The sequence below is a fragment of the Canis aureus genome, chromosome 27, assembly GCF_053574225.1.
Source record: "Canis aureus isolate CA01 chromosome 27, VMU_Caureus_v.1.0, whole genome shotgun sequence".
Classification (NCBI taxonomy): Eukaryota; Metazoa; Chordata; class Mammalia; order Carnivora; family Canidae; genus Canis; species Canis aureus.
The window spans coordinates 8,779,623-8,801,909 of record NC_135637.1 but is presented as its reverse complement, the minus strand read 5'-3'; the positions used below and the strand labels follow the sequence as shown (position 1 = coordinate 8,801,909).

At 52.5% G+C, this 22,287-nt stretch overlaps 2 long non-coding RNA genes across 3 annotated transcripts in view; one reads left to right on the top strand and one right to left on the bottom strand.

Moving 5' to 3' along the window:
• Positions 1-3,493, bottom strand: part of LOC144299738 (uncharacterized) — a 41,509-nt gene extending 38,016 nt beyond the window's left edge. Inside the window, exon 1 of the long non-coding RNA XR_013366409.1 lies at positions 3,296-3,493. This is a non-coding gene — a long non-coding RNA (uncharacterized LOC144299738). The remainder of the gene's footprint in view (positions 1-3,295) is intronic.
• On the top strand, positions 2,276-9,943 carry LOC144299739 (uncharacterized). Of its 2 annotated transcripts, none has more exons than XR_013366410.1 (3): positions 2,276-2,410; positions 8,386-8,651; positions 9,366-9,943. It is a non-coding gene; the product is annotated as an uncharacterized LOC144299739 (long non-coding RNA). The 2 variants fall into 2 exon arrangements; XR_013366411.1 differs by lacking the exon at positions 2,276-2,410 and adding an exon at positions 5,504-8,037.
• The last annotated feature ends 12,344 nt before the right edge of the window (positions 9,944-22,287 follow it).

Here is a 22,287-nt window from a genome sequence, read left to right as displayed (position 1 = left end):
TATTTTGTGTTATGTACAATACCTCCAGCTCCAAGAGCAGGAGCCCAATGATGGGATAAAATCCCTTCCAGACGCCCCCAAGGATCCTCAGAGGATGCCGCTGACCCTCCCTAAGCATCACATCCCTGGGGACCCCACATACCCACGCATGGTGCAAGGCCTCCTAGGATGACAGCCTGGCCTGGCCCTGGGCAGCTGGCCCTCCCCAGGCCCCCCTCCTAGTACCCCCTCCCTGGGGCAGGTGGGGCAGGAATTACCAGCTCCTGCAAGCTGTTCCCTTCAGAGGTGTCACCTGGGGAGGCTGCTGTTAGCGGCTGAGACATGAAAAGGAAACAGAGAAGAGAAAAACAGACAAATAAAAGCTCTCAACCCTCTCGTAGGAGGCAGAGTGCCATGGGGGGGGGTGGCGGTTGTTCAGAGAGCTGGAGGAGGGAAGGGCCTGTGGGCTCCTGCCTGGAGCGCTTCTGCTTCTCATAGACAGAAGCTCCTCAGGCTGGGTTCTCCTGAAGGTGGACCCTCCCATTCCCAAATCTCAGTGTGAACCACCAATCTCACCCACAGGCCTCAGGTGGGGGTGGGAACACAGAATAAGGGACACCCCCACCGGGCAGTTGGCGGGGGAGTATTCCAGCCCAGGCAGCCTGAATGGCAAGGCACTGGGGGCCACGACTCCCAGGGGGAGTGGGGGGGAGGCTTTCCACTGTGCCAGCGGGTGAGTGCCAGTGAGCCCAAGCCCCCACCCCGTGCCCTGGAACAATCCCGCCCTCCCCGGCTAGGCTCAGGGCTTTCATGCAGCTAAATGCGTGTTTCCAGAGCTCTCAGAAATCTTTAGGAGGTGGTATAAGTGTTATTAATTGGGGGAAAAGAACAGATTATGCCAAATAAATCCTTTCCACGCAGGCGAACCCTCGACCAGGGAGGGAGGGGGATGCGCGCAGCCCCAGAAGGGGGTCTCCATCCCTCACCGGGACCTGACAGTCACATTACCATTTACATGGATTTATCAATAGTATTGATCCCGGAGCAAGCATAAATAGCTCAGTGGGAAGAGGCCAGGGCTGAGGCCCGCTGGCTCCCGCCCCCATGTCTGGGCACCGCAGATTCCCCGGGCACCCGGCGGCGGCGGCGGCGGCGGCGGCGGCGGCGGTAAATTTCCAAGCAGGGACAAGGCGGCTGGCGGGGAAGCCAGACAGCGCCCGGGATGCCCTCGCATCTCGGCGCCTGCTCCAGGACCTGCTCCCGGACCTGCTCCCGGGCCTGCGTGCGCCCCGCCACCCGGCTCGGTCTGTGCATCCGCTCAATGGGCGGCAGGCAGCACCTGCCCCGGCTCCATCGGCACCGGCAAAAGCGGAGGGCACCGGTGGGGAGAAGGCGTCCTCCCTCCACCTGGTCCCCCCACTCCCCAGCAAGAGGCAAGACGGCCCCGGCTCTCAAGATTTCCAGGCCGTTGGATTAAAAGTCAAGTTTTAGAACCTAGTAATGGTAATTAATAATAACAAAACAGTGGTCATGGTAACATGCACACAAATACTACTCTCTGGTTCTCACAACAACCCTAGGGACTTGGGAATACCGTTACCCTACTTTGCAGCTGAGAAGACTAAGGCACAGACAGGTTAAGTAATGTGTCCAGGGTCACCCAGCCAGATAAGTGACAAAAGAAAGATTTGAACCCGGAGAAAGATTTGAACCCGGGGAGTTGAGTTGCAGAGTAGGCTGTCAAAAAGGCTCGGCTATCCCAGCTCACATCTCTTCCTTTCTCTGATTGCTTTCCCCACTCCATCAAAGAAAAAGAAAAGAAAGAAAGAAAAAGAGAGAGAGAGAGAGGAAAGAAAGAAAGAAAGAAAGAAAGAAAGAAAGAAAGAAAGAAAGAAAGAAAGAAAGAAGAAAGAAAGAAAGAAGAAAAAAGAAAAGAAAAAAAGGCCACCCACGACGAGGTACACAACAATGCCCTGGGACGCCCTCCTAGCTCACGCCTGGTCCTGAGAGCCCCTTATATCAAAGCAGCCGCGAAGACCCAGATCTGGTTTTAAAAAGGGCAAAGTCAAGGCCACCGATAACACATCCCAACGTGCCCAGAACTCCCCCATCCAGCCCACAGGGATCCTCACCCCTCCCCCCCTCCCTCCCTCACACATCCTTCCTCCAAATCTGCAAAAAGGGAAAAAAAATAATCATAATAAAACCAGTTCTCACCAACGAGGGGGAGGGGAGGAGTAGGAGGGGGAGGAAAGGAGGAGGCTGAGCCCACTGCACAGATCCGCCTCCGCTGCCTGCAACCAGACCCTCGGAGAGCCGGAGCGCGCGACAGGCGGCGGGAGGACACTGGCTTCCAAAAAAATAAACCTACAATGTAAAAATACCGCCGGGCGCCCCACGCTAATTGGGCCCGGGCGACGGCAGCTCACAGGTACAGCCTGTCTCTCCCTCCCGCCCGCCTTGCCCTCTCTCTCTCCCTCCCTCCGGCTTTTTACTGCCAGCGCCCGGGGTGAGGAAGGCGCGCCCCACGAGTCCCCCCACCCCTGCGCAGGTCTCTGGGGATGCTCTCCCAGCACTGGGGCCTGGGGCCTCCAGGTCCAGCCCGAGTGGGATCAGCTCTGAATTCCAACTTCCCAAACTAGTGGCATCCCAAGTATCCGCACAGCCCGGGGGAGGGACCAGGAGGCGGCCCAATGAGGCGTCACCAGCCGCGGGAGGCAGGCCCAGACAGCAGGAACACCGGCCCGCGGGGGCGGGGGGGGCCGGGGCGCCTCTCCCGGGGGGACCCCCCACCCAGCGCCCTCTGCTCTCCCGCCCGGGAGCGGCCCCCGCCCCCCCGCTGGCGGGAACCCGCCCCGCGCCCTCCCCCAGCAGCCAGGCCGGGGAGCACCGGGTGCCATCTCCAGGGGCTCCCCAAGCCCGCGCTGCCTGCTGGAAAATAAGACGCAGTGTCACCCCCGAGCCTGGGGCTACTTGGGGAGGAGGGAGGCGCATGCGGCCAGGCCCACAGGGCTGGGCGCACGGCGGGGGGCTGCCCTGCGCATTTCCAGGGCGTCCCCCCGCGGGCCCACCCCACGCCACTTCCCCCCTTCCCGCCCCCTCGCAGGGTAGCTGGAGTTCCCCTAAGTTCCCCAGCGCCAGCGCCCCCACGCACGCGGGCCGCAGCGGCCACGGGGCGCCTCGCTCCCCAGCAGGCCACCCCCGAGAGCGCCAACTCAGGAGTGCAGGGGCCCCGCCAACTCCGCCGCGTGCGCCGCCCGACCTTCCCCGATCCCCCCGGAAGCGCGCCCCGCGCCTCCCCGCGGCCCCGACTCACCTCGCTGCGGTGGCGGCGGCGGCGCCCGGGCTCGGGGCGCGCTCTGGCCGCCCGGGCGCTCAGGCAAGTGGCGGTGCCGAACGGGCTGGGGGCGCGCAGCAGGCCCGGCCTCCAGCCGGGGCGCGATCCTCCCGCCGCCGCCTCCTAGGGCGCCTGCCCAGGGCCCCCGGCCCACCACTCGGAGCGCATCGCGGGGCGCGGGGCGCGGGCGCACGGCTCGGGCGGGGCGCGGGCGGACGCGGGGCTCCGGTGCGGCCGGGCCTGCCCGCGGCTCCGCTCCCCGGCGGCGGCGGCGGCGGCGGCGGCGGCGGCGGCGGTGTCGGCGGCGGCGGCGGCGGCGGCGGGAGGGGGAGGAGGGGGCGGGGCGGGAGCCCGGGGGGCGGTGGCTCGGCCTCGCAGCTCCCGGCTCCCCGCCCGCACCGACGCTCCCCGGCCCGGCCCCCTCGGGCTCCTTAAAGGGCCCGCGTCGCCTCCCCTGGCCCTGCGCGCACCCACTCGCGCGCGCTCACGTTGCCACACGCGCGCGCACACACGCGCGCACACACACACACACCCTTACACTTGGGCGCGACGCCGTTTCTTCTAGCAGCTCCCTGAGGGAGGGAGGAGGGGGAAAGCGCCTCCCATCCCGCCCCCTCCTCCTTCTCCGGTGGGGCTTCGCGCCCTCCTCCTCCCCAGCCCCAGATACTTAACTGGAATCGCGTTTCAGCTATTAAATTATAACTCTAGAGTGGCCGTGCGTGGGGAGGGGGTGTGCAGGGAGGGCCACCCGCCGAGGCGCAGGGCCCCGCGCGGTAGAGCCCACCCCGGGGACTGCCGCGCGTCGTGGGAGCCTAACCTCTCAGCTGCAGACTTTCACACCCTGGGCCTCGTGGGACAGCAGATGTGCTCAGTGATCACACGAGGAAACTCACAACGCACCGCAGACGTGCGCCTAGCCTGAGGCATAGACTCAAGTGTCAGATCACCCACAGATAAACACGAGACACAGACAGACACAAGTTCCATACACGGGCAGGCACGCACACCAGAATGTCCTGTTCACCAGGGACGGCATGTTTGGCTATCTGTGCACTTGCCTTTCCACACAGTAGGGACTCAATAATGTGTCGTTGAGTGTACATCCATTTTGGGACCTCCGAGGACACAAATGCACAGACTAAATGCTGCAAGCTTGTGGTCAGGTACACAGGGACACACACGCACATCCAGGAGCACACCCTCACAAGCATGTGAGGTCACCTCAGGCACATGTACAGACACTCGCAGTTCCAGCAAGAACCTCTCTGGCCTCCCTGACAATTGTGTGTCCCGGCTCACCCCCTCCCAGGTGGCCCTCCCAAGCTGGAGAAGATTTTTTTTAAACAGCAGAGGGCACCGGGAGCCCCAGGCCTGGAGCCTCCCTCCTCCTCTCCTTTCCCCTAAGATGTTGGAGAGTTTGAATTTTTGTTTTCGGTTCAGCTTTCCTTTTTTGGAGCGAAGTCTCAGCAGATTCAGTTCTGCCATCTGCCAACATCTGAGAACCCCCAGGGGGTGTGGGGAATGGCTGCGGTGGGGAGGCAGCCATGCGGTTTCCAGGGGCCCAGGCGTGCCTCCTGCCAGCAGGCAGGGGTTGCCTGCCTCCCCTGTAGCAATTTGTCCTTCTCTGCCCCCTCAGGCTGCTAGTTTTCCTTTTATTGGGGGAAAAGAGGGAGCACCTGGGGCTGACAAAATCTGGAAAAAGGGGAAGTACATGTGGAGGGAAGAGGCACAGTTCACAGTTTGGAATGAGAAGGGGACATGGGTCAGTGGTCCCCTACCTCCCCATCCTGGCCTCACCAGCTCCACTGCCACCAACCAAACTGTGGGAATCCTCAGGCAAAAAGCCAGACCTGCAAAAGGAAGGCGGAGTCCTCCAAGGGGCCTGGGGAAGACAGGGCCAGGAGGGTAGGGTGGGGACTGGGCAGCCCTCCTTTTGCATCCTCCCTGCCCCTCCCCCAGAGTGTCACCTGAGAAGGCTCCTGAGATCTTTTTTTTTTTTTTTAAGATTTTATTTATTTATTCATGAGAGACGGGGGGGGGGGGGGGGGGGCGGTGTAGGGGGGGCAGAGACACAGGCAGAGGGAGAAGCAGGCTCCACGCAGGGAGCCCGACGACGTGGGACTGGATCCGATCCGGGGTCTCCAGGGTCACGACCTGGGTCGAAGTCAAACCGCTGAGCCACCTGGGCTGCCCCGCTCCTGAGATCTGCTCTGGGATTTGGCACCAGAGGAGGAGGGTTTGGGGTACCTTCAGGGGTTCCTTTGCCCAGGGTCTGCCTCCCAGTGGTTCCCCAGGGGCTTTGGCCAAGGCTGTGGGCATAGGTGGTGGGGCAGGCAGGCCAGGCAGGGGAACTGTCGGCTTTAAATGTCCCAGGGGCCACTTGGAAACCCCTCAAAGGGAGCCAAGCACAGACTCCGATGTCAGTGTCCTCTGGCCCAGCTATGTTGCAGATGGAAAAACTGAAGCCAGGAGAAGCAAGGCCTTTTTTCTCAGGATGATTTGTGATTTGTGCTCTTTCTAGCCCTCCTCTGTCCCTCTGGTTATTAATCCCACCCTCTTGGGCTACAGGGAATAAGTACATGTCCTCAGGATCGCACTGTTCCCCCCCACCTCAGAAGCCCTCAGACAGTGGGTTCCTAGTATTGACCTGACATTACAGATGGGGAAACTGAGACCCAGAGAGATTAAGGACCTAACTGATAGACTCATTCTCCAAGTGATTCCAGATGGGCACTCCAAACCATGGCTCTGCAGGGATGAACTGGAAGGGGTCTCAGCTGAGCCGCTGCCCACCCCCAGACCCCCACACATCAGCACCCAGCAGCACCCTGGATACTACTCTGCAGCACTTTACCATTTGCTACTGGGCTCTGAGCAGCCACCCCAGGGCTTCTCATGTAACTAATGGAAGAGCAGCTTTGAAAGATTGCCAAAGAACACTCTGCCCCCAAACAGCCTCCCTAGAGGGGCCTTACACCCTGGGCTGGGATGGGGGTTAATAATTATGCTAACTAAGAGCCTCCCAAACATCTCATCATCATGAGGGAAAGACTGTCAATATACCCATTTTATAGGTGAGGAGACTAAGATAAAGGGAAGTTGCCCAAGGACATTGAGCAGCATATGGCACATGGGTTCTGACCAGCTGGGAACATGGTGAGATGTCCCATGCATCCAGGGAGCTCTGCCATCCCAGGGACAAATTCTGCCCTTAGGTTATGTTGCCACTATCCTTCAAATCATTCGACCATTCCCTCCTAAATAATTAGCAAACTAGTCAAACTCATTCCTGCCTCAGGACCTTTGTACTTGCTAGTCCCTCTGCCTAAGATAGCTGTCTCCTATGTTCTAGTCCCAGTTCAATGTCATCTCCTTAAAGAAGTTCTCACTGGCCCTCTATCAAAACTCCCAAGGCACTAACTACCCCATCACCGTGTATATTTTCTTCACCATTTATCACCACCTAAAATTATCCTGGGCATTTATCACTTACATATCGTCTTCTATCACCAGAATGTCAGCTCCATGAGAGCAGAGACCTCATCTGTCTAGCCCACTGCTGTATTACCAGCACACAATAGACAGCAGTTAAAAAGTGTTGACAGTGAATGAACAGTGAATAATGAATTCATGCAACATGGAGGACACTGGCTGGGGATCAGGCTTGGCCTTGCAGAATCTGGACTCAAGTGGGAATGACTGGTCTCTGCATCCCAGTTTTCTAGCACTCATCCCTCTGGCATGTTTCACAGTAAAGACTTCACCTCTCTCCACTGTCTCAGCCTCTGGGTAGATATGGAGGATCCTTCATCCCCAACCCAGGATCTGACCCCCAGGAGAAACCCATTCAGGCTAACAGTCCATATGGGCAACTATGATGTCAGATCAAACTTTCTGCCCCAAAAGTATGCCCCTGGACAGGCCTGGAGAAAAACACAGGCTGGAGGTTACAATGACTTGAGCCTCCTTGAGCCACCCCAAAAGCCCTGGGCTGGCTGTCAGAGCGCATGCAGAGGAAAGCCCTCACTCTCTGGGCCTCTATCGGGGACAAACCAAAAGACACCCTGATGAACATTCCCAGGCCAGCCTTGCATACATACCAGAACCATGGGCACATGAGAAATCTCACATACAATGTTCATACTTTGGACATGCTTTAAACAGCAATTTCAAACTCAAAAGCCCACAGAGCCTGGCAGGAACAGCAAGCCAGGGAAGAGGTGAACAGCAGGGACAGGCGGGGCCTGCAGTACACCCCTGCACCCATACCCGAGCTGTCATGTTCACCCTCACTTTAAAACACAAACCAAATACCAAATGACTGGGTGGGCTGCATTCAGTGAGTGCCAGCCTGTCTGTGACCCACCCCCTCCCCCCACACACACAAAGCATGAGCTGCCCAGGCCAGTCTTCCATTCAGCAGTCAGTGGTCTCTACCCAAAATGGAGGGGTTGACAGGGGGCAGGAAGTAGAAACTTCTTTAGTGAACAGGGACCCTCTTTCAAAATTGTAGGCAGGAGGAGGGAAAGCCTGCTTTCAATGAATGCCTCATCGTTTGTTCATTTAATACGTAGTAAGTGCCTATTGAGTGCTGGGCACTGTAGGACAGAGCAGTGAAGGAAGTCAAGCCCAGCCCTCAGGACCCAGCATCCAGTGGGAAGTTAACACTCCAAATAAGAAGTTGCATCAAGGACACCTGAATGCTAGAAACTCTTTAAAGGGTAAGAAAACATATCCTGGTGTTCAAAAACAAAGTTACGTTTCACAACTCAGGATTTTGAAGGGTCAGGATCTTCCCAGATCTCCATCTTTCCAGAATAATGGGAGTCCAGGGCCCCTTCTAATCTCACAATCCTGCAAAAGCATCCCTGAGGATGTCACTCAGAGCCCCCAGTCACCCTGCACCCCTTGCTGCAAGAAACTGTAGTGTCACCCCCGCTTCCTCTCATGTCTGCACCTTTATTGATGACACTGTGTACATTTCAGAAAGAAGGAAGCAGAGAAGGAGATCAAGCCCCTGTCTGATAGGCCCAATCATCTCTGAAGATAAACAACTCGTTTTCTCCCAGGGCTGCATCTCTGGAGTGTGCTCCTGCCCCCTACCCTGCCCCCTGGAGCATCTGCCTGAGGCTCCACTCTCAAGCACCAGAGGGATGGAACCAGAGAAGTGCAACCTCAAGAGGAGACATCGAGGGAGGACCGTGATCCATGCAGCCTCCCTTTTGGTGGCCAGAGGCTGGGGTCACCTGAGCGAAGTCAGTGGGGCTGGCTGCGTGTCCTGGGTGTCCATCCAGTGAAACAGTTAGGCAGCTGTGGACAAGCATGAGGACAGACTGTGCGTTCTGAAGCGGGCAGAGCTCCAAGATACATTGTTTAGCACAGAAGCAGGTGCAGGCAGGGGTATGGAAAATGGTACCTCTCGTGCAAACAAAAAAAAAAAGAGGTGGAATAAATGTGCATATCCATGCTTGTCCATGCATGGAGACTTCTGAAGGGTAGTCACTAATGCAGGAGTACCTACTATGTGCAGGGCGCCATGGCCGGTGGAGAGAATTCAGCAGTGACCAAGATAAGCAAAGTCTCTGCCCTCATGGAGCCCACATTCTAACAGTGGGGGAGATGCATTAGGAAAACCAAATATATTATACAATGTATTAGAGAGGAAAAAAAATGTGGAAAGACTGTGTACAGAGGTAGGGAGGTCAGGGCTGGCCTTGCTGAGAGGGGGAGGGAGAGAGCCATACAGTATCTGGGCAGAGGGCACAGCCAGTGCATATGCCCTGTGATAGGAATGCACTTGGCCTATTCAAGGACCAAGGAGGAGGCCAGTATGAGGAGAACAGGATGGAGTGGGAGGTGAGGAGGGAGGGATGAGCTTGGGGGGAACAGGATGATTGAGAGATGCTACCAGAGGTTGCCTCTGGGTAGGGGGATGCCTGGGAGCTGGAGTTGAGGTCAGGGATGGAGACTTGCTCTGCCCATTCCCTGCTTAAAGATGCATGATGAAAACTCGTTCATTCGTTCTTTCTTTGTCTCTTTTTCTTTCAAGTGTGGACATCTGCTTTTGGACATCCCTGTGAGCGCTTCTGGGTATTTTTCCTGAGATTCAAGGAGGTCTCCTTGCCAGCATCTTTGCACCACATTTGCTATTTCTCAGCCTCCCAGAGAATGTCAGGAATTAGCCCCTGGGTGGCCTGACCTCCCAGTTAGGCCTGGGAAGCCGACAAAAGCCCCAGGAAGTTGGAAGAGCTAGGGAGAAACTGCACTGCTGTGGCTGCCCCACCTGCTTCTCCAAGTGGCCCGCATCCTGCCTATGGGCCCAGAGCTCAGGTCCCTAATCAAGGAAAGAGCAGAGCATAGAGGTTCGTGCTCAGCTGGGAAGACTTACAGTCTTGGAGCTGAGCAGTTTCGTGTCTCCTGGGTCCCCTTTGGCTCCTGCCTCACACAGTCAATCCTAATTCTCATTTAAAAAATACCAGCCTTTCGGGATCCCTGGGTGGCGCAGCGGTTTAGCGCCTGCCTTTGGCCCAGGGCGCGATCCTGGAGACCCGGGATCAAGTCCCACGTCGGGCTCCCGGTGTATGGAGCCTGCTTCTCCCTCTGCCTGTGTCTCTGCCTCTCTCTCTCTCTGTGTGTGACTATCATAAATAAATAAAAATTAAAAAAAAATAAAGATTTAAAAAAAATAAAATAAAAAATACCAGCCTTTCTGGGGTGCCCAGCTGGCTCAGTCCATAGAGCACATGACTCTTGATCTCAGGGTCCTGAGTTCAAGCCCCACGGCAAGTGTGGAGCCTTCTGAGTCAGGCATCCTCGAGGAAGCTCTGAACTGCCAGCATTGCACACACAGAGCGTCTGGGGCTCCAAAACCCTCAAGTGAGGGCCCAACGAGTGAGAGAGAGCAAGTTCAAATGGAAGGGAGCTGGAGTTTTGAATCAGACAAGTCTGGGTTCAACCCCTAACACCTCATTCAGTCCCTTGATGGAATTGGGCTGGCCCATGGCCGGAGCAGGGAACAAGACTCCCGCCCGCGGAGCTAGCTAGCTACAGTGCAGTGCCAGGATGTCACACCTCCCTCTTCTTGGCTTGCCTGCCAGGAAGGTAGAAGCCAACAAGTACAGTCTCCAGACTCCTTGCAGGGAAGGTTCCCTATGGACTCTGGTTCCAACAAACCATATGTAATGGTAGAATTCGGAACTAAGTCCCCAGGGTAGACAGAGGGCCCAGCCTTTGGACTGGGGGCACTGCAGCAGTGGGATGGGTTCTGGAACCCGCATCTGAGGGAGGTGGTATGTCACTGAGAGAGTGGCTTCCTGCCTGGGACAAGGCACCAGCTTTCTGGCCACCTGCTTCTGCTGTATGTCTCAGAGTGTCATGCCTGGAAGTTCTCTGCCTCAGGTGCAGAGGCAACTTAATCTACACACACCCCAACCCCACACAGGACTCATTCTCTTCCATGCAAGATTTAGGGAGTCAGTAAAGAAAGAATACAATTAACAGTGGTGGTGATCTCCACAAAGCAAGGAACTTGAGGACTTAGCTAGAGGGAAGACAAACAGGTTTGAGATTTGGGTGAGCAGGCATGGAGGGTCTCCCTAAGGAGGTGACATGTAAGACGGCTTACAAAGCTTGAGAAGGAGGCAGCCAGAAGGTGAGGGCACAGCATTCCAGGTGGAAGGAACAGCAAGTGCTGAGGCCATCCCAGGAAAAGTGACTCGGTGTCTTCGAAGAGTGGAGAGAAGACTTGTTTGGCTGGAGAGGCTGGAGTGGTGGGATGAACAGCTCATTTTCCCTCCCTGAGCCTCAGTGTCTTCCATCTGTAAAATGGGCTGGACCCCTTACCAAGTGTTTTCAGGAATTCAGTGAGCCAATGCAGCTGAATACCCTTGGAAACCCCAAAGAGCAGGTACCCTTCAGAATCTTAAAGCACATGCTTCAAGAGCTCTTTCTATAATGGGCTGTGGGCTCACCGAGCGTTTCCAGTGATGGGCTCTGCAGCCTGAGGACTAGGCTCATATACTCTGTGGCCACACTGCCCGGCGGGATGGTGACTTTGGGCAAGTTACTCAATCTTGCTGAGCCGGTTTCCTAATTTGTAAAATGGGGAACAATGACAGACCCTCCTTCAGAGGATTACTGTGAAAATGAATGAATGCAAGTAGAGTGGGTGATATCTGGCACATAATAAGTGCTTTATAAGCATCAGTATTCATTGTATCTTACGGAGCCTCCAGACAACAAGATAAGATGGGCACTGCTACCATCCCCCGTCCGGGTGAGGAGACTGAGGCTCAGGGAGATAAATCACCAGCCCAATGCCATCAGAGGCAGTTCACATTTACCTGGCTCTGTCCGGCTCCGGAAGTGCCCCCCACCCCCGCACCCGCACCATCCCACAAGATCTAGTTGGGTCATTGTTTTGATGGTAATTTCCACCGCTCAGTGGAGGCATTCACACCGCTGATGAACTAAACAGCCACAGAGGGTGCAGGGTTGATGTCACTGTAGCCAAAACTGTGGTTCCTTGGCCCCACCACGGCCAGTGCTTTAGAACATAACGCAGAATCTGGCTGGTATGAATCATCCTTGTCATAGCACCTGCTAGCTTAGGACAATCGATTTTGCTAGATGGTGTAGGAGAAAGAAAAGCCAGAAGGACAGCAGCAGGAAGGGAAAGCATCCAGGTAGGGACATCCTGATTCCCCCCCCCCCAACCTCACCTGACCTCATCATCCCCACTCCTCCCGCCACCCTGGATGGTGTTCCATAGCACTGGCCTCTTCAAACACATCTACAGTGCTGCCTCAGTGCCTTTGCACTGACCATTCCTGCCCTTCAGACTTGCTTTCTCACCTTCTGCAGGTCCTGGATGAAAGACACTCTGCCTACTTGCTAAAACAAGCCCTTCGGCAAAGCTCCCAATCCTCCTCTTCTGCTTAATTTTTCTCCTAGAACTATTGCCTTCCACATTCGTCAGGGTTCTCCAGAGAATCAGAACCAATAGGATATAAATACAAATAAGTAGAGAGAGAGAGAAATTACAAGGAGTTGGCTCATGTGTTATGGAAGCTGACAAGTCTCATGATCTGCAGTCAGCCGGGTGGGGAGGTAGAGACCTGACATGAACTCCCTGATCTCATAGAGACCATCTTCCAGTGAGAGATATCAAAGAAACAAATTGACATATAATGGCATGTTGTAATTTCAGCTAATGTTGAAGGAAGAAGAATAAAGCAGAGGGTGGTTGGGGAAGCCCTCTTTAGGGAAGTGACAGTGGGGCACAGACTTGAAGGCAAAGAGAGAGCCAGCTGCAAGATATCCATGGAAACGACATTTCAGACAGGGACAATAAGTGCAAAGGTCCTGAGGCAGGTTGGACAAGCCTGGCAAGCATAAATGTCCTTGTACACCACAGCAAGGAGTCCAGACTTCACCTGCAGGCACTGGAGAGACCCCGAGGGGTTTTCAGCAGGACTGTACTCTGGCCTGGGTCATGTTTCAGAATGGTTATCCCTTTGAGCAACATGAGGCAGGAGGCCTTGGCGAAAGAAATGCTGTGTCAGGACAGGGACAGTACAGCAGGGAGGAGGGGACGGGTACCAGAGAGGTTCAGAAGGCAATGTGTGGGGGACCCAACCCCCTGCGTCCCAGCACAGAGACACCTGCAGGGCTGGGTGTGGAGACAAGTCTGGGCCAGGAGAAAGGAGTGAGCCCGCTGGTACCTGCAAAACAGTTTGCTTTGGCAGCGGCATGCAAGGACATTTGCTGTCCATGCTCCCTGTGATTTCTTTGAAGCTATTTATGGAAAGGCGCACCTGGGGTTGCAGGGCCCATCTTCTCTCCAGGCCATCCCAGTCCAAGCCAAGCCCATGAAGATGTCCAGTGTAGGTGGATCAGGCCTCCTCACCCCATCCCGTTATTTTTCTTAACCTCTCCATGTCTCAGTTTCTCCTCTGTGAAATGGGTCTCATATAAGCACCCCCCTCACGGGGTGGTCCTGAAGATCAAATGAGATAGCAAGGTAAGGCCTTTAACATGGTGTTGGAGCCACAGAAATGTCAGCTGTACTCCTTTTATTCGTAGTGACCAGGAAGGAGCGCTGGGCGTGAGCTGGAGGAATCAGGGGTGGCTTCCTGGCAGAGGAGCGGCTAGAGCTGGAACTGATGAGTAACAGCTATGGCTAGCGGGGCTCTCACAACATGCCGAGTCCATGCTTGCGCTTCCTGAACCCCTGCCAGAACTCTTGGAAGTAGACACAATTACCCGCCTTGTGGTATAAATCTCCCGTCACCGCTGTAACAAATTACCAGAAATTCAGTGGCTTCGAATGACAAAAACATACGACTTTATAGATGTGGATGTCAGAAGTCCGAAACGAGTCTTCTGGGGCTAGGATCCAGGTGTCTGCAAAGCCGTGTTGTTTTGGGAGGCCCTGAAGAGAATCCATTTCCTTGCTTTTTCCAGAGTTTAGAGGCTGGTGGCCCCTCATCCCCCAACCCCTCGCTCGGTCCTCACATCTCCTCTCTGACGCTGACCCTCCTGCCTCCCTCTTGTAGGGCCCCTCATGTTTGCATTGGGCCACCTGGATCATCCAGGGTAATCTCTCCATCTCAAGATCCTTGACCTCATCACTACTGCAAAGCCCCTCTGCTGCGTAAGGTCACAGGTTCCCAGATTCCGGGGATAAGGACAGGGACATCTTTGGGGGAGGCATTATTCTGCCTCCCAGATCTATCTTATGCACAAAAAAGCTGAGGTGGGAGAATTTGCCTAAGGTCAGCTGGCCCAAAAGTTGAGGGCTCTGCCCTGAACCCAATCTGTCAGACTGTAAAACCCACAGTCACCACCACCGTTTGGGGATTCCGGCTTGTGCTGTGCTTATTGTTTGGACCTACATTTTCATGCTTCAGCTTCTCTGCTGCATCGATTCATTTAACAAACACTAATTGAGTGCCTACTCTATGCCAGGCAGTGTTCCAGGCACTGGAGATACAGCGGCAACCAAAACGGGAGAATATCCTTGTCTGCACAAAGCTGACCATCCCTCTATCATTTCCATGTCAATGCAAGTAACAGAACCCCCAGCTCAAATGAGCTTACACAGTGAGATCATTTGCTATTTCACATGGCAAGAAGTCAGGAGGAGGGGTAGTCCTAAGTCAGGTTAAAAGCGCCATTGTCGTGGACCCCAGGATCTTTCCACCCTCAGCTTTGTTCTCATCCCAAATTCCTTCATAACCACAAAATGACTGCCATTGCACCAGCTAATACATGCAGACACAAGGCGGGGGCATGCAGAACAGGAAATCTCCCCAAAGCCTACCGCAGGCTTTGTCGCTCATGTCTCATTGGCTCATTGGCTCATGTCTCATTGGCTACACCTGGGTTCCATGGCCATTGCTCAGCCAGTCCCCGGGAAAGGATCAGAGCAAATACCTGAGATCAATCCAGAGCCACCCTGCCCCCACCCCCCACCCCACCCCCCATCCAGGAGTGTGTCACACTTTCTTGAACCACACAGAGACGCATAGACCCCTAAATAAAATCATGGCTTCCCCAGCAAGAGAGAAGGGGATGATTGCTCCAGCATCAGATGGTTGGGGTCAAATCTTGGCTCTGCCACATTCCCTCTGAATCATTCCCCAGGCCTCAGTTCCCCCATCTGTAAAGTGGGTATATTAAAGGGACCTAGTTCACAGGATTATTGTGACAATGTCATGAGTTAACCATGCAGAGCCCGGCTCTGAACAAGCCTAGCTACTACTACCTTTCTCTTCACCTCCAGGGGTGCCCAGAACATCTATTCTTATTCCGTTGCCTTGCCTGTGGAAGACTTTTTTCCAGTCTTCCCCCACCCCTGGTGAAAATGAAAAGTGACTAAAGATGACTGCCTTTCAAGACTCATCCTAGAAGCTGGTGAGGAAAGAACTTGCTTGAGCATGCTGCCCAGAACAAACCAGAATGTGAGTGGTGTTTACTAAAAAGGAGATGCTGGGATCCCTGGGTGGCGCAGTGGTTTAGCGCCTGCCTTTGGCCCAGGGCGCGATCCTGGAGACCCGGGATCGAATCCCACGTCGGGCTCCCGGTGCATGGAGCCTGCTTCTCCCTCTGCCTATGTCTCTGCCTCTCTCTCTCTCTCTCTGTGTGTGACTATCATAAATAAATAAAAAAAATTAAAAAAAATAAAAAAATAAAAAAAAAATAAAAAAAATAAAAAGGAGATGCTGGGCTACATGTTTGGCATAAGGGACCTCTCTCACCTTTGCCTTTGTTAACCACGACAGGCAGGTGAAGAGACAGAGGGTCAGAGAAGTAGAGCAGTGGGGGCTCAGATATCCCAGAGTAGACACAGAGAAGCAGGGCCTGAGCTGGGATCTCATGGGCCCTGAGGGTCAGCCTGGAGATGCATTAGTGTACCCCATCGCAGAAAACAGAGATTGGGTAGCTCACAGACCTGTGGAGGCCTTCCTGGGGCTGGGGGTAGGCTAATTGTCAGTGGACGGTCTTAGGACCCCAATAAAGCCCGGGTCCTTTCTGCCGGGTAAGAACCATCAGTCTTTCCTGACGGGTGATGTCCATACCACTGATAGCATGTGAGGTAATTTCAGGTGGTGAACTTTTTAATAGGTTTCAGATGAACCTTTTTAATAGTTATTAGTTTTTATAATAGCTATTATAACCTTTTATTTGTGGCAAGTGATACTGACTTTTACCATAGCTATACAATTTCCTTCTTAAAATAAGCTTCAATGGCACTATTCTGTCCTTTGAAATATTGACACCAAAAAATAAAAATCACATAATAAAGTAAATAAAATAAAATAAAAAGTTGGGGCAAATTCTCATACATTCAGGTGAGAGTGTAAAATGGTTCGACCACTTTGGAAAACTCTTATCTGCTATGTCTGAACATATGTCTGCCTCACAACCCAGCCATTTCTATCCCTTTAGAAATGTGTCCACTGTTCATAAAAACACATGCACAAAGACGTCCACACAAGATTTATTCAGAATATAAACTACCCCAAATGTCCATCAACCTGGAATGTATAAATAAATCGTGGCGTATTTACACCATGGAAGACTATACCACAGCTACTTATAAGAACATGGAGAAAACCAGGCCGAGAAGGGACCCAACTCTAAGATTCTATTCATTTGAAGCCTCAAATCAGGCAAAACTAACCTGGAGTTAGAAGTCATGGTAGCAGGACACCTGGGTGGCTCAGCGGTTGAGCGTCTGCCTTCAGCCCAGGGCCTGACCCTGGAGACCCGAATCGAGTCCCATATCGGGCTCCCGGCATGGAGCCTGCTTCTCCCTCTGCCTGTGTCTCTGCCTTTCTCTCTCCATGTCTCCCATGAATAAATAAATAAATTCTTAAAAAAAAAAAAAAAGGAAGTCATGTAGGGGTCACACTTGAGGGTAGTGATAGAAAAAGAGTCTGGGCAGGGGAAGTCCTGGGGAAGCTGGGACTGTGGTGTTTCTTGCAGTGAGTGCTGGTTAGACTGGTGTGTTTGTTTCATGAATTCTTGAAGCCATGCACTAAAAACCTATGTCTTTTCTGTATATATAATACACCTCAATAAAAAGTTCCAAGGGCTCCTGGGTGGCTCAGTTGGTTAAACATCTGACTTTGGCTCAGGTCATGATCTCAGGGTCCTGGGATCAAGCCCTGCATTGGGCTCCCTACTTATTGGGGAGTCTGCTTCTCCTTCTCCCTCTGCCCCTCCCCCTGATCTGCTCCCTCTGTCTCTCTCTTGCAAGTAAATTAATAAAATCTTCAAAAAAAAAGATTCTGAAAGTGAAGCACTGTAAAGAAAAATATTAGCTAAACAATCGGTACACTGGTTTATGAAAATGTGCAGGTTTTCAGGAATGACTGAAGTCTGGGAGTCTGTCTTATATCATCATTATTGTCATGTCTATTTTTAGTGGTTGGAGTCAAATGAACAGCAAACACCTGTTGTGATAATGTAGACTTAAGAGAAGAGGCTTAGGAGAACAGACGGGACATAAAAAGTACTCTTCACTTAGAGATTATTTCATTTTGCTTTTGATGGAAATACATCTGTCTTCAGTTGCTGGGTGGCCTCCTAACACCCCCTCTCCCTGGAATAACTTTGGGAAGTCCTGGCTCAGTTGCAGCAAGTATGAGGCGTGCCTTCTATCCCTCCATAGGCAGTTCCCAGGGCAGACATGGCTAATCAATCTCAGGGTTCTTGTCCATTGATTCCAGAGAAAGCCATTAATCCTTTACAATGCAACATCAAAGAGATTGTTGCAGACAAGTGGCAGCTTGCCCTTGGATGACATCTACTTGACATTCCATATCCAAACGTCTGTTGCTCCTTGATCAGTGAGACTGTAAGCCATGGGTCCTACCTCTGCCAGGGGCATACCCAGGAAATCATCATGCCCAGAGGAGAGTGCAGAAGAGGAGAGATCCACAGCTTCCGTCTGGAACTAGACATACAGCTTGATGCCCGGGCACCACGTCTCTGGTCTCAGCCCTACCTGCCTTCCCACTACCAGACCCCTTCCTCTCCTATACAGCATTCACTTCTAGACAGAAAGGCCTAGCATGTGTTCACCTGTGTGGTCCATGTACAAACAAATCCCACAAAAGCTCCGTGTAGTTTTCACGGGCCAGAGTACTACCAGTTAGTTTTCTGTGTTAATGGAAGGATGGAACACAAGGAAACAATAGCAGGCTCATTTTGACTTTGGGATGCCATCTAGGCCTGTCCTCCTTGCATGATATTTGCATAACTAATCATAATTTGATTAGGCTGTGTTTTTGCTTGACCAGTACCCATTCCTTCCTTTCCCAATAATGGCATCTCAAATTTCCTTTAGGGAATTTCTCTTTTCTTATGGATAAATGAATTAATCCCTACTGTGATTTGTGTGGAGGACATAGACTAACAAGCCATCATGGTAACTGGTACAGGGATGGGTGTAAGACCCAGCTGGGCCAATCAGAGCTGGCCCAGATACTGCGGCTGCTCAGGTTGCCAAGGTGATAAGAGGTAATCCAACAGCTATTGGCATCATCTTAACTCCACTTGAGGAAATCCAATCTTAGAATGAAACCAAATATAAGACAAAGCAGATCCAATACAGGGCAAGATTCAGATGCCCTATGATATCATTTAAACACCAGGATCCAGCCATACCTGAAACTGGTACACTTGCAGACATTTCTGTTTATAATTATTTGAACTGGATTTCTTTCCCTGGCAACCAAAAGATTCTTGATTAATATAGGTTATTAAAAATAAGTCTGAGTAGCTTACAAATGGATAATTATTCGGGGAAATGACCTAAGAACCTGTGGGATAGGAATAGTATTGCCAGATAAAGCAGATGCAGAAAACACAAGGCAGATAATCAAGAAACTGATAACAATTTCTACCATAAAGATAATAAAACCACTGTTCTACAGATCCTTTAGGAGGGCAGAGTCCTAAGTGGCCATCTGCTCTACCAGGGTGGTCCCCTGTGAAAACAGGAAATTGACATTAGCCGACACAAGGTAGCTTAGTGAACCTGTGTTAGCTTCTCGTGATTATCATATTTTCTTCTAAACAGTCACAAGCCATCTGTGTAAAGCTCTGTTCCAGAATTCTGGTAAGAGCTCTTGCTGTCAGACATACCCCATCTGGGGTTTCCAGAATCCATATTATCTTCCCTTTTAGAAAATTGGAGTCCTCGCCCGTCTTCAGGCTCCACTTTCTATCCAGCGGTTTCTTCTGGGTCCCTCCTTACTGTCTCCAGGCAAGCCGTGAATTCAATTCTCTCTTTAGAACATATCTTCCTCCCGTGGGATTTGAAAGAACATTTGTCCTCAGTGGTGAAGGCAGAGCTGCATCAAAGATGAGTGATTCAGCATTCTTCCTGTTGTCTGACCACATGACCCCGTCTCCTCCCACAGGGAGTCTGTCTCTGACATCTCATTTTTCCCTCTGAATTTTGTACATTATTTTTCTTGTAAAATTCACCTGGAGACCTTATTACTTTTTTTAAGTAACATATGCATATGATAAAATAAGTTCCAACCGGTCCAAAAGATATGCAATTAAAAATATGCCCCCTCCCTGCCCCTAGCCCCCTGATTCCCATCCTTAGAAACAACCATGCCCATCAGCATTTCCTCCCAAAGGTATTCTGTGTATATGCCAGGATATATGTGTGTACATGGATGCATTGGCCTGTATCCTCCCCCTACCTTTTTCAGATTTTGAAGTCACCTCTACACCCAATGTAAGGCTCGAACTCACAACCTCGAGATCAAGAGCCACATGCTCCACCAACTGAGCCAGCCAGGGGCACCCCATTGCCTTTTTCTGTGTATTTGTATTTTTTTTCTTTTAAAGATTGTATTTATTTATTCATGAGAGACACAGTGAGAGGCAGAGACATAGGCAGAGGGAGGGAGAGGCAGGCTTCCTGTGGGGAGCTCTATGTGGGACTCCATCCCAGGACTCAGGGATCACGACCTGAGCCAAAGGCAGATTCTCAACCACTGAGCCACCCAAGTGCCCTTTTTTTGTGTATTTGTGGTAAAAGATGAAAACATAAAATTTACCATTAGTGACACTGAGTCCATTTGCAACCATGCCTACTATCTAGTTCCAGAACATTCTTATCACTCCAGAAGGAAACTCACACTCATATATCAATTGCCCCTCATCCTTCCTCCCAGCTCCTGGCAACCAATTCCCAATCTATTGTCTCCATAGATTTACCTATCCTGGACATTTCCTATAAATAGAATCATCCAGTATATTCGGTTGCCTGCATCTGGCTTCTTCCACTCAGCATACTTGTTATTAAGTTCATCCAGACTGTAGCAGGTATGAATACTCCATTCTGTTTTATGGATGAAAAATATTCCAATTCCATTGAATGGAGAGACATCTTGTTTATCCACGCACCTGTTGATGGACCACTAGGCTGTTTCTACTTTTTGGCGATAGGTGAGCAACGCTGCTGTGAACATTCACGTGCAAGCATTTATTTGAGGCTCTGTTTTCAGTTATTTGGGGGTATATCTTGAGGTAAAATTGCTGAGTCATGCGCGTTTAATATTTTGAACTGCCATACTGTTTCCCACAGAGGCTGTACCGTTTGATATTCCTACCAGGAGTGTGTGAGGGTTCCAGTTTTTCTGCATCCTCACCAGCACTTGTTTTTCTGTTTTTCTTACAACCATCCTAATGGATGTGAAATGGTATCTCATGGTGGTTTTGATTTACGTCTCCCTAATGACTAATGACACCCTTCCTTGTCACATGAACACAGCCTACTATCCCCTTTTTTTGGCCTCCTGAGTATTTGCTGAATGATCTATAAATGGAGCTTATCCCTTATTGGTTTTACATCGAAATCCATGCTCTTCTCAGAGCTACACACTACACACTAAGCCAGCCCCCCGCTGGCTTCTCACTTCACGTAACGCAGCCGGAACAGCCACCTGGGGTGGATGTTCTTAATTTTCTTCCCTGAAGTCAAGGGCAGCCCTGTCCCCACTAATTTCCATCTGTAAAAGGCCTTCATCGTGGTCTCCCATCATCAGTGATGAGAACACAATCATCTCCTGACACCAACCCACATCAGTGATATGTTTGAGACCTCCCTCTATTCCGGGCATTTACATTTCTCTGCTTCATTCTATTGACTCCTTTGAGGTAACTTACTCCATTTTTCAGGAAGCAGAGTGGGGCATAGGAGGGTCAGTGGAAGCCCGGTTCAGCCCCCGTGTTGTCTGACACCCAGGGCTGCACCCCCTACCTCCAGGCAGCTCCCTTGCTTATGCTGTCTGGAATAGATAGACTGAACAATCGTCCCAGTTTCCCTGGAGTGGGGGGGTTTCCCAGGATGAGGGACCTTTCGTACTAAAACCCAGAAAGTCCCAGACAAACCAGGATGAGTTGGTCTCTGTGGTCTGGACAGCCTCCCAGCCTTTGTGTTTGGGGCACATTGCCATGAGTCATCGATGCCTTCCGTCCTCTCCCCGCTGGCACAAGAGTCATAGCTCCCAGGCCTTGAGGGGACTTAAACCCACAACCTCGAGCCTTCATTCCCTCCCCCACACCCTGGCCTGGGTGGCCCCTGTCCCAAATTTCCCCGTTCCTCCCACGCAGCCCCAGAGAGCCATTCAGATGACAACCTGCCGCGAGGCAGGCCAAGGGCCCATATATATTGGCAGAGAGAAAGCAAGCCCCGGCCTCGCCGATAAGGTCATTGAGTCCAGGGAAGTAGAGAAACAGTCGGTGTCGAGTGTCCCCTGGCGTCTGTGTTTCCATAGTCCTCTGTGTTTCTGCCACACACCTCGGGACGAGAGAAGGCATGCAGAGGGCCCAGGAGTTCAAAGGCATCCATCTGGGCATTTGTGGCCGGGCAAATCGGCCAAGTGAATAACACAGCAAGCCGGCGACGGCTTTGTCCCATCCGTAATCATTCAGAACCGCTGGCTTAGGAGAGACCAGGGGCACCGCCTCGGCCTCCTCACGCCCCCGATCTGCCAGCACCGTAATTAGCTTATTACCAGCCACCTTGTGCTAATAACCTTTCCCTTTATTACTGAGAAAGGAATTAAAGAGAACTAATAGACCACGGCCAGCAATCCATTTGGAACTTGCATTTTTCCCTGGGCACCCAGTGAAGGCAGAAGTGGGGGGGGAGGCTCCACCCCATGCCCTCTGGGCTCTGGTGCCCCAGGGTTCAGCCTGGGTTGTCGACAGAGCTTCCCCTTCCCGTGGGCCGGCTCAGGTTCTGCTGGCTCTTAGGCCGCCTGCTGAGTGGGCAAGAGCGGGCTCTGGGGACCCCCGCAGAGGATGGGAAGGAAGGGAGGGGGCACTGTTGTCTGGCGTGGCCTCCTGCCTCCCCTTGGCCTGCGCCTAGTGGTCACTTGTGGCCAGCGGCAGTCCTCTGGTGGCTGGTCCTCTGGCAGATGCTGTCATTTGCA